The 25,078-nt window shown below is 30.5% G+C and overlaps 1 protein-coding gene and 1 long non-coding RNA gene across 2 annotated transcripts in view; both read left to right on the forward strand.

Annotated features, from left to right (window-relative positions):
- Positions 1–25,078, forward strand: part of side-III (sidestep III) — a 710,109-nt gene that overhangs the window by 493,222 nt on the left and 191,809 nt on the right. The gene's annotated exons all lie outside the window — the stretch shown is intronic.
- LOC142242890 (uncharacterized) lies at positions 20,837–21,096 on the forward strand. The gene is made up of 2 exons (XR_012724232.1): positions 20,837–20,965; positions 21,028–21,096. It is a non-coding gene; the product is annotated as an uncharacterized LOC142242890 (long non-coding RNA).

Here is a 25,078-nt window from a genome sequence, read left to right on the forward strand (position 1 = left end):
GAATTTTGAAACATTTGCATATATGTATTCGAGTTTTCACCGAAAATTTGATTTTATTCATTTTTTTTAAGAAAACTTAATTTTAATCGAATCGAATTAATCGAATTTTCACTGCCTATTTGAATTTAAAATTTAAAGTGAATGAAATTTGGAGGTTGTTGTTGATTGAACCCACCCATTTATTAAAGATTCATATATTTCCACTTCTTAAATGGACCAAAAGCATCCTATTTTGGTGATACGATATTAGGAGCTTTATGTAAAGTCAATTGTCATATTCTATACGAACGTGTGTAATTTACATAAGCTTCTGGCATTGACATATCCTGACACAAAAAAAAAACGAAAAAGCCGAACTGATTTTACAGCAAAAACTTAACACACGTTCATATACTACGAACATCTGACCATATTTTTATATGCAAGGACCTTCGGTCATGCCTACCCCTACGTGATGTTCCATTTCAAAAACATAAAAAGGGGTTAACACTTTCACTTTGTAGGCGAGCACGTGAATGAAATTGTCTCATGGGCTGTCAGTATGTCCAGCTTTTTCATAGTGTTCTATCCTCTCAACAGCACTTTGTCATCGTTATTTGGTTGGACATTTATGTCCTTAAAGCAATGGGTTACGGGAATGGGTGTTCAATACAGGGTGCAAGGCGATAGTTTGTGTTTTTTTTGTCCTCGATTTTGCTATGTTGTTTTTTTTTTTGGGAATTTACTGATGGCGTTATAATAACAAAAATTCGTACTGAATGTTTTACCACATTTTTGTTTTGTTTGTGATGCCGAACAAAAAACAGAAATATAGTATAAAAATGCCAATGTTATTGTAATGAAATTATTTATTTTTATGTGAATTTTTATTGGTCGAAGGCACAACCAAAAAGGTTAAAGCGAATAATGACATTTCTTTGCCAGCATATAAATTTATTGATCAATTATTATTGTTGTTGTTTTTTATGTTTTTTTTGTCCAAGAACTAAATGAATTATGAAGGTACAAAACCCATATCGTACAAATTTCAGTGACAGTTTTCAAGAACTGAGCCTTTTTCGCTATCGACAAATTATTGTAACATACATTTCCAATAATTGGTTTTTAACAGATACTGATATATTCGAAGGGATTATTAAAAATGGAAACGAATGTGCAAAATAAGAAAAAAATATTTATTGCGAAATATCAACGACTATCACGATGCTGTCCTACATGTATGAATATAGGCACCGTGGGTAAAATACAAGAATCTAACAAAACAATTTTTTTTTTGTAGCCCACTGACTACTACTGACTACTAGCATTTAAAACTTCGATTTTCTTGTGATTTTGTCGGAGAGTAGTCTTTTGGGATATTTCTTCTCAATGTCTTACTTCAAGTCTGTCGGGGCAGACTGTTTGGCCATAAACATATTTAAAACCAATGGATGTAATATGTCATTATGGGTAAAAACGGAATATTACATGTATATATTTGAAAATTGGGAATGAAAATTAGTGAATCAGAATGGACATTAGCGTTCCATAGTTTTCATTTTTAGTATTTCTCATTTCCCTGCATTGTAAATAATTTATATTGTTTGGCTCTCTATTTTCTATAGAAATTTTGACAATTTTTTCTATAGAAATAAAATTTTAAAACAATTTTCTATAGAAATAAAATTTTGACAAAATTTTCAATTTCCATAGGAAAGTTTTGTGCCCCAAAAAATAGCATTTCGAGAAAAGTGAAGCTTTTTTATTTTTCATGTTAGCCTGATACCGAAACAGGCAATTAACGTCCAAATGCATTATATCTAATTTTACAATTATTAATCGAGCTTTATGGACAGATATAGATTAAGGAACATGGTTAATAGAGCCATTGAAAAGAAAACGCCAGATACAAATCTATACACGCCTGGACTGTACATGTTTCGTTTCGGGCGAATGAATCTTTCCACAGCCTTTAGTATAGATCTGGATGGGAGAGATAACTCAATTTTGGGCCCTTTATGCTAACTCCTTATGGAGAAAACATTTGGGAATTTTTCCACTTACAAATTGAATCATCTTTTCTCCCACTGTACATCATCTTTTCATATAACTATAAGCTTTTTTACATTTCGATGGATCTAGAAGAGGATATTGGAAGCAGGCGAGGGTTGATCTTTAACAAGGTGTGGTAACCACGGCTACCAATCGTGCCTAAAAAAAATCCACCAAAATTTGAAGAAAACCTTACCACAAATCTACGAAACAATTATTTCTATAGAAAATAATGCCAACATTTTATTCCTGTAGAAAATTTTGTTAAAATCTTATTTCTATAGAAAATTAGATTAACATTTTATTTATACAACATTTTATTTCTATGGAAAAGTTGATCAAAATTTTATTTATTTAGAAAATTTGGTCAAAATTTCATTTCTATAGAAAATTTGATCAAAAATTTTTCTTTGATAGTAAATTTGGTAAAAATTTTATTTCTATAGAAAATTAGGTCAAAAATTTTTTTCTATAGAAATTTTATTTCTATAGAAAATTTGTTCAAAATTTTATTTCTATAAAAAATTTTGTCAAAATTTTTTTCTATAGAAAATTTTGTCAAAATTTTATATCTATAGAAAATTTTGTCAAAAATTTATTTCTATAGAAAATGTTGTCAAAATTTTATTTCTATATAAATTTTGTCAAAATTTTATTTCTATATGTGCCTAAAAAATCAACCAACATTTGAAGAAAACCTTACCACAAATCTACGAAACAAATATTTCTATAGAAAATGTGGTCAACATTTAATTCCTGTAGAAAATTTTGTTAAAATCTTATTTCTATAGAAAATGTGATCAAAATTTAATTTCTTTAGAAAATTTGGTCAAAAATTTTTCTTTGATAGTAAATTTGATAAAATTTTTATTTCTATAGAAAATTAGGTAAAAAATTTTTTTCTACAGAAATTTTATTTCTGTAGAAAATTAGGTCAAAATTGTTTTTCTATAGAAAAACTTTATTCCTATAGAAAATTTGTTCAAAATTTTATTTCTATAAAAAATTTTGTCAAAATTTTATATCTATAGAAAATTTTGTCGAAATTTTATATCTATAGAAAATTTTGTCAAAATTTTATTCCTATAGAAAATTTTGTCAAAAATTTATTTCTATAGAAAATGTTGTCAACATTTTATTTCTATAGAAATTTTGTCAAAATTTTATTTCTATAGACAATTTTGTGCCTAAAAAATCAACCAAAATTTGAAGAAAACCTTACGACAAATCTACGAAACAAATATTTCTATAGAAAATGTTGTCAACATTTTATTCCTGTTGAAATTTTGTCAAAATTTTATTTTCTTAGAAAATTTGATTAAAATTTTACTTCCATAGAAAATTTGATTAAAATTTTATATGTATGGAAAATTTTACCAAAATTTTATTTCTTTAGAAAATTTGGTCAAAATTTCATTTCTATAGAAAATTTGCTCAAAAATATTTCTTTGATAGTAAATTTGGTAAAAATTTTATTTCTATAGAAAATTAGGTCAAACATTTTTTTTTTAGAAATTTTATTTCTATAGTAAATTAGGTCAAAAATTTTTTTCTATAGAAATTTTATTTCTATAGAAAATTTAGTCAACATATTATTTCTATAGAAAATTTTGTAAAAATTGTATTCCTGTAGAACATTTTGTCAAAATTTTAGTTTCATAGCATTTTTTTTTTATTTTATTTGTATAGAAAATTTTTTCAAAACTTTATTTCTATAGAAATTTTTGACAAAATTTCATTTATATAGAAAATTTTCTCAAAATTTTATTTCTATAAATTTTGTCAACATTTTATTCCTGTAGAAAATTTTGTCAAAATTTTATTTCTATAAAAAATTTTGTCAATGTTTTATTTCTATTAAAAAAATTTGGTAAAAATTTTATTTCTATAAAAAATTTTCTCCAAATTATATTTCTATAGAAATTTTTGACAAAATTTCGATTGTATAGAAAATTTTCTCAAATTTTTTTTTCTATAGAAAATTTGGCCAACATTTTATTTCTATAGAATTTTTGTCAAAATTAATTTCTGTAGAAAATTTGGTCAAAATTTTATTTTTATAGAAAATTGTGTCAAAATTTATTTCTATAGAATTTTCTCAACATTTTATTTTGATAGAATTTTTTCTCAAAATTTTATTTCTATAGAAAATTTTCTCAAAATTCCATTTCTATAGGATTTTTTGTCAACATTTTATTTCTATAGAATTTTTTCTCAAAATTCTATTTCTATGGAAAAATTTCTCAAAAATTAATTTCATAGAAAATTTTTCCAACATTTTATTATACCTTGCGCCACACTGGGGGACATGGTATTATAAGTTAGTGCATATGTTTGCAACACCCAGAAGGAGACGAGATAGACATGTGGTGTCTTTGGCAAAAATGCTCAGGCTGGGTTCCTGAGTCGATATAACCATGTCCGTCCGTCCGTCCGTCCGTCCGTCCGTCTGTCTGTGAACACATTTTTGTGATCAAAGTCTAGGTCGCAATTTAAGTCCAATCGCCTTCAAATTTGGCACATGTTCCTAATTTGGGTCAGAATAGAACCCTATTGATTTTGGAAGAAATCGGTTCAGATTAAGATATAGCTCCCATATATATCTTTCGCCCGATATGGACTAATACGGTCCCAGAAGCCAGAGCTTGACCTTAATTTGCTTCAAATTTTGCACAAGAAGAACAATTAGTACTAAATTCAAGGGTGCCAAATTTTATTGAAATCGGTTCAGATTTAGATATAGCTCCCATATATAGCTTTCGCCCGATATGGACTAATACGGTCCCAGAAGCCACACGCAGAGAAGGAATATGATCACCTCAAACATGTTTTAAGAGCAAAATGTTATTTTTGTACGGTGACCATGTAACATGTTTGTCACTAAAATGTTATTTTCTCGTCAAATATAACCTGCTTCCCGAAATCAGATACATGATTTCCGATAAAATAACATGGCTGCAAAAACCATGTTACATGGTCACCACCCAAAAATAACATTTTGCTGTTAAAACATGTTTGAGGTGATCATATTCCTTCTCTGGGTGCAGAGTTTTACCCAAATTTGGTTGAAATTTTGCTCTAGGAGTACAATTAGTAGTGTAGTCAAGTGTGCCAAATTTTATTGAAATCGGTTCAGATTTAAATATAGCTCCCATATATATCTTTCGCCCGATATGGACTAATACGGTCCCAGAAGCCCGAGTTTTACTCCAATTTGGTTTAAATTTTGCACTAGGAGTACAATTAGTAGTGTAGTCAAGTGTGCCAAATTTTATTGAAATCGGTTTAGATTTAGATATAGCTTCCATATATATCTTTCGCCCGATTTACACTCATATGACCACAGTGGCCAATCTTTTACTCCGATTTAATTGGCATTTTGCACAGGGAGTAGAATTAGCATTGTAGCTATGCGTGCTAAATTTGGTTGAAATCGGTTCAGATTTAGATATAGCTCCCATATATAGCTTTCGCCCGATTTACACTCCTGTGACCACAGAGGCCAATTTTTGTTCCGATTTAGTTGAAATTCTGCACAGGGAGTAGAATTAGCATTGTAGCTACGCGTTCCAAATTTGGTTGAAATCGGTTGAGATTTAGATATTGCTGTTTTTCTGATTTCGACAAAAATGATCAAAATACCAACATTTTCTTTATAAAATCGCCACTGCTTAGTCGAAAGTTGTAAAAATTACTATTTTTTTTTAAATTTCTAATGCATATATATCGAGCGATAAATCATAAATAAACTTTTGCGAAGTTCCCTTAAAATTGCTTCAGATTTAAATGTTTTCCATATTTGTTCCCCGGCAACTGGCAACTGAAGGGTGTCTTAATTTCATGATAGGTCACATGACTATCTTGCAATATTAGGTGGCGCACAGCATCAATGGTCTGAATAGTCTAAGTGAGCGTGATATTTTGAATCTTACCAGAATTATTATTCAAGCTTAAATTCTTACAAATTGAAAGGTTATGCCCTAAAATTTTAACATTTATTTTTTTTTTTTTTTGCAAAATTAGCTAAACACAATTCTTTAAAGATTAAATATTCAAACGGAAAATTGTCCCATATAACAAATAATGTCCCTTACCTTTTTCCGGTTGTCTATCCAGCCATTTAGAAACAATGACATATGTCAACCCACCATTTTGTCTAAATTAAAAACAAAATAACAAATCTTTATTTGTCACCTTTTTATTTGTGAAATGGTCTGAGGGTGGGTTTTTAAAAAGGCAACCCTTAGGCTTATCACCATAGATATTTCCCCTACCATTTGAGGTGTCCAACATGTCTGCCTAGCCATTTATTTATTGTGTTTGTCAAATTTTTCGGTAAGTTGGAATTTCCGTTTTGTCTTTAACCCATTTACTATCCAATTGTTTTTTTTTTATTTTGGATACAAGTCGTTACCCTTTTATATAAACTAACAGCACCTTAAGTTTTAGATACCGAAATAAAATTTACTTCATCACATATAGACCTGTCCATCCGTATGTGATAGCATTAAAGTGTCAGACAGCACTTAACCAAATAAAAGCTACACTCAAAAAAAAAAAAAAATAACCAACTTGGGAAAGGTAGATTAATCTTAGAAGATTTTGTTTTTTATAATTTTTTTATGCCTTTAAAAATAAATATTTTTTTACATAGTTTTCTCTTGTTAAAGAAAATTTAGTATTTGGGAAAAAAATGGAATTAGTATGTAGTTTTCTAATTTCATCCGGATCGGATGAAATTTGCTTCTCTTACAGGCTCCGCAAGCCAAATCTGGGGATCGGTTTATATGGGGGCTAAATATACTATGAACCGATGTAGACCAATTTTTGTATGGTTGTTAGAGACCATAGACCAACAGCATGTACCAAATTTCAGTTGGATAGGATGAAATTTGCTTCTCTTACAGGCTACGCAAGCCAAATCTAGACCGATTGGACCAATTTTTGCATGGTTATTAGAGACCATATACCAACTCCATGTACCAAATTTCAGCCAGCCAAATCTGGGGGTCCGTTCATATGGGGGATATACGTAAAAGAGAACCTTTAGTAATTTTAAATTGCAGTAGTGTTTTTCTTGAGTGTAACCACACATTCACACATAGTTCCTTGAGATAGTCTTCAGACACATATGTTTTGACACATTTTTGTCATAAAATATACACTTTTATTTGGATTAATTTTTTGTTTTGTTTTTGTTTTACCCAAAGACGAAGAACATGGAAGAAGATAGAGAAATTTACAAAATATGTTCCTTCAGTCCATATAAAAAAAAACAACAACAACAACAAAACAAAAACCTTTCTGCCTTGGGGACTTCCTGTTTCCTGTCCATCTCGATTTGTGTCAGATTGTTTCACTTAGCTTTAGGTTTAAATTGTTACAAAGTGAAAACCAATAAAGTATGAAACAAGGGCCCAAAACGAAATGAGAAAGCAACTGGAACTTCACCAACACCAATAAAAATTATAAAACAAGAAGGATATCATCCTTGCGACCATCAGAAATCATTCTCTATGTTATGTTACGAGGATGGGGACAATGAGTTATGGGTAAAGGCAACTAAATACAAAAATTAAAATCAAATAGAATTCAAAACAAGTTTATACGGCTGTATGTGGGGCAGGACCGAATCTTAAGTACGTGAAATAACCCGGTTTTAAAAGGAAGCTAGTGATGTATAGAACTTCCATCCAGAAGGACGATCCTGGGATATCGTGTCCGAAGTTATAAATAAAGTTTCTACAACTGAGACTACATCAAATATGTATGAAAGAATATTCGATGATTTGAAATTTAAATTGTGTAAATTTCTATTCCCATTGGTCGAATGTGTACGAAATCGGGGGATTTACGTCTGGTTTAGGCAATTTTGATGATAAGTGCGTTTTCTTTTTATATTTATATATGTGTATATGAGTGCTGTACAAAGAGGCAAAATTTGTTATATGCTCTTAAGGACCTTTAGATTTTCAAAAAAAAAAAATGCAGTGTCTAGAAACTTACGAAAGTTCGATTCAAAAGATCCAGAAAGTTGCTTTGCTTGCACGAAAGTGGTCAGTTATCGAATTTCGTATTCTCCCATGAGAAGTAAAAAATTGAATAGTTTGAGCACAAAAAAAAACGGTTTACTTGCCAAAGAGATCAGCCACAAATTTACACCTTCGATTGTCCACCGAAGGTGTCGCCGATGATAATAATGTGAGCCGCCGTACCGGCCGACGATCGCACCCGCTCGTATTCATCGAATGTGCAGTCAAAATAAATGCTGAATATTATCGGAAAATTTTCCTAAACACAGAATTGAATGTCGGGCCAGGGAAACATTTCGGCCGAAGACCGCAGACATTCCAACAGGACTCTGCACCATTGCACTCAGTACGCGTCAATCACGAATGATTTAAAAAGGAAGTTTCTCGCTTCATTTCATCGCACAGTGGTCACCAAAATATCAGGATTTCAATCCTTTGGACTTTTGCCTCTGAGGCATTTTAGATAATAAAGTTGGCACTAAAAAAAAACCAAAGATTCGATCATCTGAAGACGACGCTTGACCGAAAAGGGACCAAAATACCACAGAGCCACTTTCGTGCAAAGTGACATACCTTTGTCAGACAGTTAAAGTCCATAATTCGTGCCAAAGATAGCAAGTTCAAACAAATCTAAACTGATTTTGTAATGTGATCTTATTTCCGACATTTTTGAATAATAAAAAATAATAAAATTGGTTATCAATAAGTGCCATCCGATCCTATATTTAGCTCAATGCAAAGAGACCTCATTTTTATAGCGGAGTCCACACGACGTTTGACACTACTGTGAATCTTCTAAGAGAGGCTTTGTAACACTCGAAAATTTTACCAGCATTAATGGGAGGGGACAATTTACCACTGAAAAACTTTTTGTAGTTGGGTCGAAATTGAGCTAACCATTGCACCACGGTGGCTCCCGATACTCCATCATTGAAGGCTTAAGGTGATTGCAAAATACAAACAGACGGACATAGATTGATCAACATACTATTTTTTCTTGTCATGAATTCATATACTTTATATTGATCGAAAATTTCAAAACGATCCGTTCATGGCAATGAATCAACACATATATGGGTAGACGGAGAGAGACGATGTTAATCTGACAACGATAAAATGACATCATGCGTTGTCAAATCAGTAACTAGCGTTCGTGAACTGAAATCGTTATGAAATCAATCGAAAATAAAATCTATTTATACATACATCTAAATTTGCTTCCGCTACCGTGACTTGAATATGGATTACTGGCATTGACAGTGACCTTAGCACATTGCCCCACCGACGAAGTTTCCATAACAACGTCTAGAGAATTTTTAAAGACTTTTAATGCCCTTCAACATGTTGCAAACTTCAACATTTTGATTTTTGATCTTTCGTGAACGTTTCCGTTTCATTTTGTTACCATCCGTTCACGATTTTTTCTGTGAGTATGTACTGGCAGGTATGATAAAAATTGCATCAAAATAAATTTTTCCTTTTGGGAGGTTATTGATCCAATCTTTACCTTTCCGCCATATGATTTCATCTACATCATTTTTCAAGAGATACTCAATCCCGACGATTCCAGATCTCTTCATCAAAGTTCATCACTTTAATCACTTTAAACATTTCACCTCTCTCTCATAGTTTTATTCTCAAAAAAAAAAAAAAAAAAAAAAAAAACAGTAAGGCCGACTATGTTATACCCTAAACCACCCCTTCTGATTTAGTAAACATTGTTTGTGGGGTATCAATGGTATAGGTTTGGGGAAAAACCGCATTTCCATATTTAAGAACATTAAAGGGTACATGGTTATGGGAGTTTTATCACAATGAAGAGAACAGAAATGTCTGATATTAGGAGCTATAGTTGATTCTGAACCTACAGAGTTAGTATGCCACTAATATTGAGTCCATTATTAAACAAGTAAGGAAAGTCTAACGTCGGGCGGGGCCGACTATATTATACCCTATACCACTTTGTAAATCCACATTTTCGATACTATATCTAATCCGTCAAATGTGTTGGGTACTATATATAAACGTTTTTGTCCCAAATACATACATTTAAATCTGAATCCATCTGAACAAACTTTATAATCTATAAACTTAAAATTTAAGTCGGCTAATGCCCTGATTAGTAAAACAATATGGGAAACATTTTAATCTAAGCCAATTTTGAGGCAACTTCGCAAAAGTGTATTTATGATTTATCGGCCGATAGATACGTTTTAGAAATAAAGGAAAATTTGAGTCACTTTTACAAGTTTTCGACTTAGCAGTGGCGATTTTATAAGAAAAATTTGGGTATTTTGGCCATTTTTGCCCGAATCGGAAAAACATATATATGGAAGCTATATAGAAATCTGAACCGATTTCAACCAAATTTGTCATGCATACTTAGTATTTTAATTTTACTCCCTGTGCAAAATTTCACGTAAATCGGGCTACAATTTAACCTCTGTGGTCATATGAGTGTAAATCGGGCGAAAGCTATATATGGGAGCTATATCTAAATCTGAACCGATTTCAACAAAATTTGGCACGCATAGCTACAATGCTAATTCTACTCCCTGTGCAAAATTTCAACCAAATTGGGCTAATACTCTGGCTTCTGGGGCCATATAAGTCTATATCGGGCGAAAGATATATATGAAAGCTATATCTCAATCTGAACCGATTTCAACCAAATTTGGCACACCTGACTGCAGTACTTATTGTTCTCCTGGTGCAAAATTTCAAGCAAATTAGGGTAAAACGCTGGCTTCTGGGGCCATATAAGTCCATATCGGGCGAAATATATATATGGGAGCTATATCTAAATCTGAACCGATTTCAATCAAATTTTGCACACTTGACTACACGACCAAGTGCTATGTTTCTGCTAACTTTCAAGCAAATCGTGAGGTTAATAAATAAGAGTATTATGGCCAAATTTACGAAAATTAATCGATGCATATATATGGGAGCTATATCTAAATCTGAACCGATTTGGATGATATTTTCCAGATTTGGTTAATACCACAGATGGTTACCTTGAGCTCAATAAAAGTAAGATCGGGTACTAAATAAGGTTATTATCGTCAGAAATAAAGTTAAAAGGGGTAAATTTCTCAAATTTGGCACACCTAACTATAGTACTTATTGTTCTCCTGGTGCAAAATTTCAAGCGTTGGTAGCGTCCGGTTAGATGTTTGAGTCACTGTATATATGGGATCTATATCCCAATCTGAACAGATTTCGATGAAATTTGGCACACTTAAAGGGTGGTCAATTGGATTACTTTGTGGCAAATTTGACACCGATGGTTAGTAAATGAACGAAACCTGACCCCATTTATCGAAATCGGCGATACATATATATGGGAGATATATCTAAATTTGATCCGATTTTCCATCCAAATTTAATAGCGTTTGCCCCTGTACCAAAAAAACGCCACATATCAAATTTCATCAAATACGGTTAATAATTGCGAACAAAAAATACATGGACGGACGGACACCAAAAGCTAGATCTACTCAGGAGGTGATTCTGAGTCGATCGGTATATATTTTATGGGGTCAAAAATCAATATTTCTGGTAAGCACATTTTTTTGCAGATCGAAGTTATTACACCTTGACCATAGTGGTGGTTTAGGGTATAACAAATAGGTGTTCGACAGATACCTGCAATTCACAACAAAAATGTTTATACTTCCTCCACAGAGGTGTCATTTGACGTTCAACATACAGGACAACAAAAAAATCCTCCCAAAACTGAATCACAAAAAACAAAAAAACATGAAATAAAGAACGCCAACAATGGAAAAAATGTTTATTGGATTATGGTAAACATGTCACGTTTGAAAAAGGTTTTCACTCTGCATACGTCCTTCTTGTTTTCAATTCTGTTTTTTTTTTTTTTCAGCCAAATTTTTATCCGCCATAGATGGTTATATACATAAATACATTGTACGAGGACTGTAAATATATATCTGTATATAGAGGTGTGCATATTATATACTCTATGGGATCAGACTTTTTTGTTTTTTTTTCTGCTCACAAAAAAATTGATTTTTTTCGGTTGTTAGTGGGCAATTTATTTCCCTGGGACGAGTGTACATAACGGAGAGTCGGTTTAGGCGAAACAAAAAAAAAAAACGAAAAAACATTTCCTTTTTTTACACGTTTACCTTTTACGCCTTTTGGCGATTATTGAGAAAACAAAAAGTGAGTGACACAAATTGTTGCGAAATATGTATGTGTTGGTCAGTATGAAAGAGGAATGTAGACAATTCATACAAGGACAATGGCATTTTAGAATATGAAATTACACCTGTATAATCTAACAGCTTTTATATTTTACACCATAGAATAGAGATGCAATAAATTTACCTTGCCATAATCAACACATCGATATATCGATTTCAAATATATTGGGTAGTCTAAAAATTCTTTTGGTGTTTCTATTGAAATTGTAATTATTTTTTTTTTCATAATTATTATAAAAGTTTATTGAAACAAATATGACTCATTTTTGTGGGACCTCCTTTTGCCATTTTTTCCACTCAAGACATTGTTACTAATGTTTCCAGATATTAGTCTAAATTTCTTCCTTACAATCCATTCGTAATTCCACCCTATTGTGTTAAAGTCAAATATTTCGTATTGGTGTTTATGGCATCCATAGACTCATTTTTCCACCGTATATACACAGGATAGTTAACAATCTTTACAGGACTTTTTCGGATGTCCATTGGTACTGGCTGATACTGTTGTTATTCTTGATTGATGTGATGGAGATGAATTTATTTACGATGGTCTTATGGAATACTGTTGACATATGCCACGATACTGACGATGAACTTTAAAATGCCTTTTGATCATAGTCACTATAAAGTGACTGAAATAAATGAACAAAGTTCATTTCATTTTATTTCGCTAATTGAAAATGCACAAAGTTGCTGACTCAAGGTTTTTCTGATGGACCAAAGTTGTTGCTATTAAAAGGCAATCAATATATTTACTGAAGAATTGCTGATAAATGGTGAAAATGTGTTATTCATTACTTCTTGTTTTTGGGATGAAAAGAGTAAATAGTGTTAAAAGATGGTCTTTGATCAGTAAAGGGAATTTATTTGGAAGTAAAAATACAATCAACTCATGGGTAAAGATATAACGATTTCATTATACATCGAAATATCAAGCACGATATTTCAGGGTCACTTAAGCCTATTGTAATATCACTGACTTCGCACCTTTATCCGAAGATTGAACATCACAGTTAATTTAAAGATTATCTCTTTAAATCAAAATGGTTTTCCTTTACATGAAGGAAAAATTGCCTTAACTTAAGGACATACGACGTTAACAGAGGGGCACTTATTTTAAAAAATTTTGTACTAAATTTAATGAAAAACAAATTCTATAGACTCAAAATTTAAGTCGGCTAATGCATTAGGGTGGAACACAATTTTAGTAAATAACAATAAGTAAAGTCTAAAGTCGGGCGGGCCGACTATATTATACCCTGCACCACTTTGTAGATCTAAATTTTCGATACCATATCACATCGGTCAAATGTGTTGGGGGCTATATATAAAGGTTTATCCCAAATACATACATTTAAATATCACTCGATCTGGACAGAATTTGATAGACTTCTACAAAATCTATAGACTCAAAATTTAAGTTGGCTAATGCATTAGGGTGGAACACAATTTTGGTAAAAAAATATGGGAAACATTTAAATCTGAAGCAATTTTAAGAAAACTTCGCAAAATTTTTTTTATGATTTATCGTTCGATATATATGTATTAGAAGTTTAGGAAAATTAGAGTCATTTTTACAACTTTTCAACTAAGGAGTGGCGATTTTACAAGGAAAGTGTTGGTATTTTGACCATTTTTGTCGAAATCAGAAAAACATATATATGGAAGCTATATCTAAATCTGAACCGATTTCAACCAAATTTGGCACGCATAGCTACAATGCTAATTCTACTTCCTGTGCAAAATTTCAACTAAATCGGAGTTAAAAATTGGCCTCTGTGGTCATATGACTGTAAATCTGGCAAAAGCTATATATGGGAGATATATCTAAATCTGAACCGATTTCAACCAAATTTGGCACGCATATCTACAATGCTAAATCTACTCCCTGTGCAAAATTTCAACTAAATCGAACCAAAAATTGGCCTCTGTGCTCATATGAGTGTAAATCGGCCGAAAGCTATATATGGGAGCTATATCTAAATCTGAACCGATTTCAATAAAATTTGGCACACTTGACTACACTACTAATTGTACTCCTAGAGCAAAATTTCAACCAAATTTGGGTAAAACTCTGCACCCAGAGAAGGAATATGATCACCTCAAACATGTTTTAAGAGCAAAATGTTATTTTTGGGTGGTGACCACGTAACATGGTTTTCGCAGCCATGTTATTTTATCGGAAATCATGTATCTGTTTTTCGGCAAGCAGGTTATATTTGACGAGAAAATAACATTTTAGTGACAAACATGTTACATGGTCACCGTAAAAAATAACATTTTGCTCTTAAAACATGTTTGAGGTGATCATATTCCTTCTCTGCGTGTGGCTTCTAGGACCGTATTAGTCCATATCGGGCGAAAGATATATATGGGAGCTATATCTAAATCTGAACCGATTTCAATAAAATTTGGCACACTTGACTATAGTACTAATTGTTCTTCTTGTGCAAAATTTTAAGCAAATTAGGGTAAAACTCTGGCTTCTGGGGCCATATAAGTCCATATCGGGAGAAATATATATATATGGGAGCTATATATAAATCTGAACCGATCTCTTCCAAAATCAATAGGGTTCTCTTCTGAGCCAAAACACATACTTGTGCCAAATTTGATGTCGATTGGACTTAAACTTAGGCATGGTTGTTAACGGCCATATACTAGCGCAATGTACCAAATTTCAACTGACTCGGATGAAATTTGCTCCTCCAAGTGGCTCCAAAGCCAAATCTCGAGATCGATTTATATGGGGGCTATATATGAGTATGGACTGATATGGACCACTTTTGGCATGGTTGTTAAATATCATATACTACCACCACGTACCAAATTTCAACCAGATCGGATGAATATTGGATGAGTTTTGCTCCTCCAAGAGACTCCGGAGGTCAAATCTGGGGATCGGTTTACATGGGGCCTATATATAATTATGGATCGATATGGACCAATTGTTGTTGTTAGCACCACCTAGCAAATTTCAACCGGATAGGACGTAATTTGCTACTCTAAATCTGGAGGTCGGTTTATATGGAAGCTATTCGTAAGAGTGGTCCAATATGGCCCATTAAAAATTCTTTTAAATACTGAAAACAATCTTGAACTAATATGAAAGATTTTGCGACCATGGTTTTACGACTCGCAATATTAAAGACAATTTTCTTTAAAGTATTGAAATTTTAATTAAATGAAAGTTTATAATTTTTTGTTCAAAAAAAAAAATTAATTAAATTTGGGACATGAATTTTATAAATTTTCATTTTATTATGTCTTAAAAGTATCTTTACTTGTATTCTTCGCTTCTTTGGCTCGGAATCAATATCAAAATTTTTAAAGTAAAAACAAAATCGTTGGAACCGGACATGCTTTTTTTTTCAGTGTACACAGACAAATTTTCACGAACATTTTTCCAATTATAGTCTTAATTGAATTTTAAAAAATATTCAATTATAAATTTAATTAATTCAACAATTTTTTTTAAATGAAACAAAAATCAATCACAAAAATTTTTAGTTTTAAATGGATCAATCATTTTTTTAATTGTCTTTCAATTAATTTTTTAATTGATACTATCATTACTGTGATTGAAGACATTTAAATTAAAAATTAATTGGATTAATTAATTTCGTGATTGAAGGCGAAAAATATTTTTTGTATGCAGATATGTCCCTAACAAGCCTTTGTTTTGAAGAGCCCGCGTCTTTGACTTGGAATCAATACCAAAATCCTTACGGGTCAAAATCGTTGGATCTAAGTAGGCTTTTTGTTTTTTTTTGGGGTGCACCAAGTCAATATCTTTTTGGAAGGATACAACTTATAAAAATATTTAATATAAATCGATTGGATTTATAATTTTTAAAGTGAGGTTCCTCTGTGATAATTAAAATAGCCAAATAAGTTTCGCTCTTCTACCCACAAGATGAAATCTCAAATCCTAGGATAATTTCACACTAAAAAAAAAAAATAATATAGATTTCTTGTTTTTAAAACACGAATGCGAATTTTGCTTAGCATACAGTTTAACGCATTTCTCTGATTTTTAATAAAAAAAATCACTCAATTCAAAAATAATGAAATCATCTTCAAATGTCTACTTTTTTATCTTGACTAGAAAGCAAAACAGCGTTCTAACATAGAACATGGTTTTCAAAACTTTATTTTAAAGATGTGTTTTACTTGAAACATAGTATAATTTCTATTTAAAGTCGACACTGAATTTAAAATTGAAATTGTCGTTAACAAGCTTTTAAAAAAACTTTGATAGCTTATGAAGAAGCAGTAGAAAAAACGAATAAATTCAAAATTGTTTCCTAGAATCAAGGACGCAAAATATAAACTTAAAAGAGAATTGTGTTCTAAATGTATACTTACTACAATTCTCCGCTTTTTTGGCTCGGAATTAATACCAAACTCATTAGTGTAAATACAAAATCTTTGGAACCAGACAAGCTTTTTTCAATGCAAGAAAACTCAAATTAATTTTTTTAGAAATTTTAAATTTTATATATATATATATATATATATATATATATATATATATATATATATATATATATATATATATATATATATATATATATATATATATATATATATATATAATATATATATATATATATATATATATATATATATATATATATATATATATATATATATATATATATATATATATATATATATATATATATATATATATATATATATATATTAAAATGTCTCCAGCTTGTTTATGTCCTCTGTAAATACGTCATGCTCCTCCAAAAATTGTTAAGTAAAATTAATATACTGTGAAATATTTCCCACAAAAAAAAGAAACAGAATAACACATGAACCCCTTCATAATGCATTAGCAACTTAAATATAAAATACCTAAATCATAAAACATTATACGACACAGCCATTATTCAAAACCCCAAGCCAAATGGTCCAGCATAGTAATCATCAATGTTGGCCAACGTCGACAACTGAATATTTTCTCAAAATAAATTTAACACTTTCAAATAGGCTATAACTTTTTGTTTTCGGTAATTTCAACTGTTTATATGAGCCCATTAAATTTCATAGCCAAAAAGGGCGAAATATCCTTTGGTAAATGAGAACAATTTGGCCTTATGAAAACCCACAGTGAATGAGTTATAAAAATTTTGATGATAAATTGCGTAAATATAAACGAAATATGTTTAAGTTGCATAGAACAGAGAAAGAAATTTCTCTAAGAATTTATAAAAAAATCAAGTAACATTCTCATCACATAATACATAATATAAATTTTTTGGAAATTTTAAATGTACTTTAATGATTTTTTTTTATATTTAAAAATATTTAATAATATAAAACATATTTAATTTAAATTAATTTTTTTTAAATTTAATTATATTTTATTAATTATTTTTTATCTTAATTAATTTCAAATCAAGGCGTTTTTCATATTTATCTTCAGGAAGCGTACTTTTTGAACTGATCTGCTTGGGAAAATATATGTCATCAAAGCCCGCTGAAATTTTCCAAAGAAACTATTATATTTGATTCATGGTGGTGGGTATTTAAGATTCGACCCGGCCGAACTTACTACTCTATATACTTGATATACCCTCCACCATAGGATGGGGGTATATCATTCCGTTTGTAACACATCGAAATATTGCTCTAAGACCACATAAAGTATATATATTCTGGGTCGTGGTGAAATTCGGAGTCGATCTATGCATGTCCGTCCGTATGTCTCTTGAAATCACGCTAACTTCCGAACGAAACAAGCTATCGACTTGAAACTTGGCACAAGTAGTTGTTATTGATGTAGGTCGGATGGTATTGCAAATGGGCCATATCGGTCGACTTTTACGTATAGCCCCCATATAAATGGACCCTCAGATTTACCTTGTGGAGCCTCTACCATAGGATGGGGGTATATTAACTTTGTCATTCCGTTTGTAACACATCGATATATTGCTCTAAGACCCCATAAAGTATATATATTCTGGGTCGTGGTGAAATTCGGAGTCGCTCTAAGCACGTCCGTCCGTCTGTTGAAATCACGCTAACTTCCGAACGAAACAAGCTATCGACTTGAAACTTGGCACAAGTAGTTGTTATTGATGTAGGTCGGATGGTATTGCAAATGGGCCATATCGGTCGACTTTTACGTATAGCCCCCATATAAAGGGACCCTCAGATTTATCTTGTGGAGCCTCTAACAGAAGCAAATTTCATCCGATCCGGCTGAAATTTGGTATATGGTGTTGGCATATGGTCTCTAAAAACCATGCAAAAATTGGTCCATATCGGTCCATAATTATATATAGCCGCCATATAAGACGGTCCCCAGATTTGACCTCCGGAGCCTCTTAGAGGAGCAAAATTCATCCGATCCGGTTGAAATTTGGTACGTGGTGTTAGTATATGGTCTCTAACAACCATGCAAAAATTGGTCCACACCGGTCCATAATTATATATAGCCCCATATAAACCGATCCCCAGATTTGGCTTGTGGAGCCTCTAAGAGAAGCAAATTTCATCCGATCCGGCTGAAATTTGGTACATGGTGTTGGTATATGGACTCTAACAACCATGCAAAAATTGGTCCACACCGCTCCATAATAATATATAGCCCTCATATATACCGTTCTCCAGATTTGACCTCCGGAGCGTCTTGGAGGAGCAAATTTCACCCGATCCGGTTCAAATGTGGAAGGTGGTGTTAGTATATGCCCGTTAACAACCATACCAAAATTGGTCCTTATCGGTCTATAGTTATATATAAAATTGGTCCATATCGGTTCATAATCATGGTTGCCACTCGAGCCAAAAATAATCTACCAAAATTTTATTTCTATAGAAAATTTTGTCAAAATTTTATTTCTATAGAAAATTTTTGTTCTATCAAAATGTTGCCCAAAATTTTATTTCTATAGAAAATTTTGTTAAAATTTTATTGCTATAGAAAATTTTGTCAAAATTGTTTTCTATACAAAATATTGCCCAAAATTTTATTTCTATAGAAAATTTTGTCAAAATTTTATTTTTATAGAAAATTTTGTCAAAATTTTATTTCTATAGAAAATTTATTTAAAATTTTATTTCTATAGAAAATTTTGTTAAAATTTGATTTCTGTAGACAATTTTGTCAAAATTTTATTTTGTATAAAAAATTTTCTATAAATTTTTTTTTGAAAATTGTATTTCTATAGAAAATTTTGTTAAAATTTTATTTCTATAGAAAAATTTTTCAAAATTTTATGTCTATAGAAAATTTTGGCATTCTGAATTATATACGTATTTGATCGATCTTTTTTGATTTAATATATACCACGTATGGATTTACATACAATTTAGAAGACGGTGTTACGAGGTTTTAAGATACCTTGCCATCGGAAAGCGTTACCGCAACTTAAGTAATTCGATTGTGGATGGCAGTGTTTAGAAGATGTTTCTACGCAATTCATGGTGGAGGGTACATAAGCTTCGGCCTGGCCGAACTTACGGCCGTATATACTTGTTTTTATTTCATTTACTTAATATATGTCGTTTTTTTATTTGGTCAATATCTAAAGAGTAAAATTTCTTCCAAAAATTCTAAGAATGATTTAAACATCACCATAGCTAATACTAACCTAGGTTATTTTAATATAATTTTATTTAAATTATTTTTCCTAATTTAATTAAAATTTTTAAGTTACAATAATTTTTATCTTATTGTGAAATTAATAAAAATTTTAGTTTATATTTAATTTAATTTAAATTATTTTTTTCTTAAATTTAAAATTTAGATAGCTAAAAAAATTGGATTAAAAACTTCCGTCCTATGACGGAATGTAAATTTCATTGCTTCTGAGCCGAGTTTGCACCACTTCCGTATCCAAAAAGAACACTTTCGTTGTGTTTTTGGCTACCCCTTTTCTATGGGTATTCCGCTGACCTATTCAGCAAGTAAACCTGATCATTTTCTCTTTTGGATTTTTCCATTAAATCTGATCTTCACGTCTCGTCTATTTTATTTCTAAATTGAAAAGATCAAAATGATTTTGTAAACAATAAAATTAACTGTCACTGGAATAAATCTCTCAGCAATTAGACGAGTGGCTTTGAAATTATAGTAATCTGAAGGTGGTTGCAACACATATCTGCCACCCCGTATATAGATTTTTTTGCTAATATTTCTAAAGCCCTAGGGTTTGACCATTTATTTATTACCATCATTTGTAGCACTTTGTCAATTTCAAAATATTGAACATTATTTCATTTTTCACAGTGTACAATGTCTCATAGTAAGGTCGAACAATATTTAAACATAAACAAAGAAATTATTATTAGCATTATTCTTATATATTTATATTTTACAACCTACCATAAATAAAGAATAAATTATCACAATTCGCCCATTTGGTTTATTGTCAAATTCTGGGGCTTTGTTTCTTCATTACATTCTTCAAGGAGTGAAGGCCTGAAATGATAACAAAGTCCCATTCACCAATGCCACCGCCATCATCATCAATGTCAGTCACCAGTCTTTATCTCTATTGTTCCAAAAGAAATTTTTAAAGTGTTCAGTTCTGTGATATTAGTATAAGGGGTTTCGCTGCAATAATTTTACTTATTATTATTAATTATTATTAAAATGTGTGTCGTGATGTCCAGTTTTATATTAATTAATAAAAAAACGTAAAACTAATTGTAAGTAGAGCTTATTATACACATCATAAAAGAATGTAAAAATTGTGCAATTCTGTCTCTAGGATTTTCAATAAACACTCCTGATGAAGTTGGAAAGAACCAACGAAACGTTGAGTAAAATATGAAATAAATTAGTTTTATTTAATTCATAAAAAGACCATCTGACCAAAGAGCCCAGTTGAACAACTATAATAATAAGAAATTTGTATTTATTGTAGAAAGACAAAAAGGTGGCAAGGGGGACAAAACAAAGAAATCATGACAAACGTGATAAAAATCACCCCTTAATAAGATCTAAGAGGCCGAAAACAAAGCAAAACGGCAATTTTTATGTGATTTCTATAAGTGGGTTATGTGGACAATGGCTTGCCTTTCTGTGTGTATTTTTGAAGGAAAAAAACCAAAGTTTTCTCGATTTTCCTTACTTGGTATATGCTTGGTTGGCAACTTTGAATAAAGCTAATATCTATGAAATGGTTAAAAAGGGTTTTTTGTTCGGTTGGTTGTCTGTCTTTGGTCCTTGCTTTTATGGCCCAAAACAACCATGACCAATTGAAAATTTGTAGGATTTCTCTAACTACATTTGGGTTTCTTTTGCACGCTCTCTCTCTCTCTCTCTCTCTCGTTTTTGGTTGAACAAATAATGGATATCCAACAAAAGCTGGAAAATGGAGTAAAGACCCTAAAGTGTTAAATTAGAGAGAGATAAAGAAACCATGCGAATTTCCTAATTTGCTTTTTTTCTTATTTCTAGAAATCTGATGTTTTCTATGTTTTGTCTCCTATGTGCTTTTGTTGTGAAGTGAAAATAATTTAAAATTTGTATAATGGCGAAAAACAGGAAGGGTTATATCCTGTTTTTTTTTTCTTGATGTCAATAAGATAACATTGTTGTGTAAAATTGGTAGAAACGCATTAGAGAAAATTACAAAAAAAAGTTACAACGAAATCATAGAAGACCCATAACAGGGTCAGGGTCAAATTCTATCGATGACCTATATAACCCTAGTTACAAAAAAAAAAATAAACTAAAATAAATAAAAATTATTTATATACAATATTCCAAATTATTACAATGAAAAAACAAAAAAATTCAGTTCCAAAGATTTTGTCTTAGCACTAATGATTTTGGTATTGACTCCTAGCCAAAGAAACGGAGAATTGAGGTAAGGACTTTTTTAGGACACAATTAATTTAAAGTGATGAATTCTTAATTATAAGAAAGTATACAATCCTTGCTTCACAAAATTTTTTCGTTAAATTTAGAACATGAATTTTGAAAATTTGTTTTTCTACGTTAAAGTCGTATGTCTTTGAATTACGGCAAAATTTCTTTCAATTAAATTAACTGAGATACTGAATCTTTAAATTAATGATAAAAAATCTTCTATTGTAGGCATAGACTTATCTTGAGCATTTTGCATTTGGAAAATATACACACAGAAAACAGATAGGTTGAAAATCGATTATTGTAACGAAAATTCTACATTTACAATCAAATCACAGTTGTGTCATTCATTTTACTTTATTTACAATCGTTATTTCGTTCCTTCTACCATTTGTTGTTTGTAATACAAGACAATTAGTTGCCTAAACTAAATGCCTCTCTTTTGAAAAAATTTGATCGAATTCGATAGGCACAACGAACCTTATAAAACCTTTGTAACTGTCATTCAGTAGTCAGCACTTTCTTTTGGTACTCACAGCCGAATTCCTTTGAATATATTTTTGAAATGTCAATAAAATTATTACCATCAACCTTGAAGTATAGTGTGTTTTTTAATATCAAATAACTAGAACTGAAAACGGAATATTTCTTATTCGTTTCGAAGTTTCTCATCCGTGGACAGCCTATAAAATATTGTCGTGAACAACTCGCGCCGTGCGAAACTGGCCTTAATACACTATATTGGCTGTGAAACGAAAATAATACACAGCAATATTGGCAAAAACAAATAGCTTCAGGGTACTTACTGCTACGGTGCGCATCCTCAATATGGAATAATTTCATTGGCGGCTCTGAAAAAATCCATCTCTATATATGAAAACCGAAGAAAGTGACCATCAGGGATAGGTTCGTATGTCGTTTATAAAACTCCACACTAATTTCTTTACTTAATTTATTTTGTGTTTTAGACATGCTATAGACAGTTCGGACACCATCTATAAATACTAATATGCGAAGAGTACCAAAGATTTAGCTCCATTATATGTCACAACCAATCTGTATTCTCTGTGTAGTTTCTTTGGAATAAAGAAAACGTTTTTTACTGTGAACAGTAAGACTATGGATATTCTACCAGGACCCAAAATGGTTTAAAGGGAAGATTCCTCGTCTCATTTCCACTGAAAAACTGATCACAATCCGTTAGATTTTTACGGCTGAGACAATTCGGCAAGACAAGATTGACACTTAAAGATACCAATGTGTCGACCTATCGCTCTTAGTAAGCCTTAACCAAGAATGGCTTAAAAAGAAGTTTTCTCTCGTTTCATTTTTACCGCACAATGGCCACCAAAATCTCCGGATCGTAATCACGGTTGCCACAATTAGTAGAATTCTACCAGCAATGGTAGATTTTTTATTGTTTGGTAGACTGGTAGAATTCTTGATGTTTTGGCAGATTTTGCAAAAAGGAACTCCATAAATTTTCTATAAAAATAAAATTTTGACAAAATTTTCTATAGAAATAAAATTTTTACAAAATTTTCTATAGAAATAAAATTTTTGCAAAATTTTCTATAGAAATAAAATTTTAAAAAAATTTTCTATAGAAATAAAATTTTGACAAAATTTTCTATGGAAATAAAATTTTGAGAAAACTTTCTATTGAAATAAAATTTTTAGAAAATTTTCTATAGAAATAAAATTTTGACAAAATTTTCTATAGAAGTAAAATTTTGAGAAAATTTCCTATGGAAATAAAATTTTGAGAAAATTTTCTATGGAAATAAAATTTTGACAAAATTTTCTATAGAAATAAAGTTTTGACAAAATTTTTTATAGAAATAAAAATTTCACAAAATTTTCTAAAGAAATAAAATTAAAAATTAAAATTTTGACAGCATTTTCTATAGAAATAAATTTTGGACAATATTTTCTACAGAAATAAAACTTTGACAACATTTTTTAAAGAAATACAATTATAAAAAGATTTTCTATTTCTACTTCTACTACTTTTATAAAGTTTTGACACTATTTTCTATAGAAATAAAATTTTGATAAAATTTTCTATAGAAATAAAGTTTTGGCAAAAATGCACTTTGGTAATATTTTTTTTTTTTAAACCTGAAATGTAATAACTAAAACTTTGCAATATATATAGCTCCATAGAAAATTGTGTCAAAATTTAATTTCCATTGAAAATTGTGCAAAAATTTTATTTCTATAGCAAAGTTTGTCAAAATTTTGTGTTTATTGCTAAATTCTTTTGTACAGAAAATATTATTAACATTTTATTTCTATAGCATTTTTTTAAAAAATTTATTTCTATAGAAAATTTTGTCAAAATTTTATTTCTATAGACAATTTTGTCAAAATTTTATTTCTCTAGAAAATTTTGTAAAAATGTTATTTCTATAGAAAATTTTGTCAAAATTTTATTTCTGTAGAATATTTTGTCAAAATTTTAGTTCTATAGAAAATTTCGTCAAAATTTTATTTTTATAGAAAATTTTGTCAAAATTTTATTTCTATAGAAATTTTTGTCAACATTTTATTTCTATAAAAAAACTTTGACAACATTTTATTTCTATAGAAAATTTGGTCAAAATTTTATTTCTGTAGAAAATTTGGTCAATATTTTATTTCTATAGAAAAATTTTATAAAAAATCTAACTTCTCTAGAAAATTGTGTCAACATTTTATATCTATAGAAATTGTTTGTCCATATTTTATTTATATACAAATAAGAATTGCATATTGAACTTGGATTGGAGTCCGAGAGTATCTTAATTTTTTCTTTATAAAAAAAGTAAATACTTGGGATTTGCTATTCCGAATATCAGAGCATGGGGGATAGGCTTTATTTGGTTGGACATCGATATTTCAATATACCGGACTTATTATACCCCCATTTTTTGGTTGCGGGTATAAAAATAGATAATTATGAT

The sequence above is a fragment of the Haematobia irritans genome, chromosome 1, assembly GCF_050003625.1.
Source record: "Haematobia irritans isolate KBUSLIRL chromosome 1, ASM5000362v1, whole genome shotgun sequence".
NCBI classification, from domain to species: domain Eukaryota; kingdom Metazoa; phylum Arthropoda; class Insecta; order Diptera; family Muscidae; genus Haematobia; species Haematobia irritans.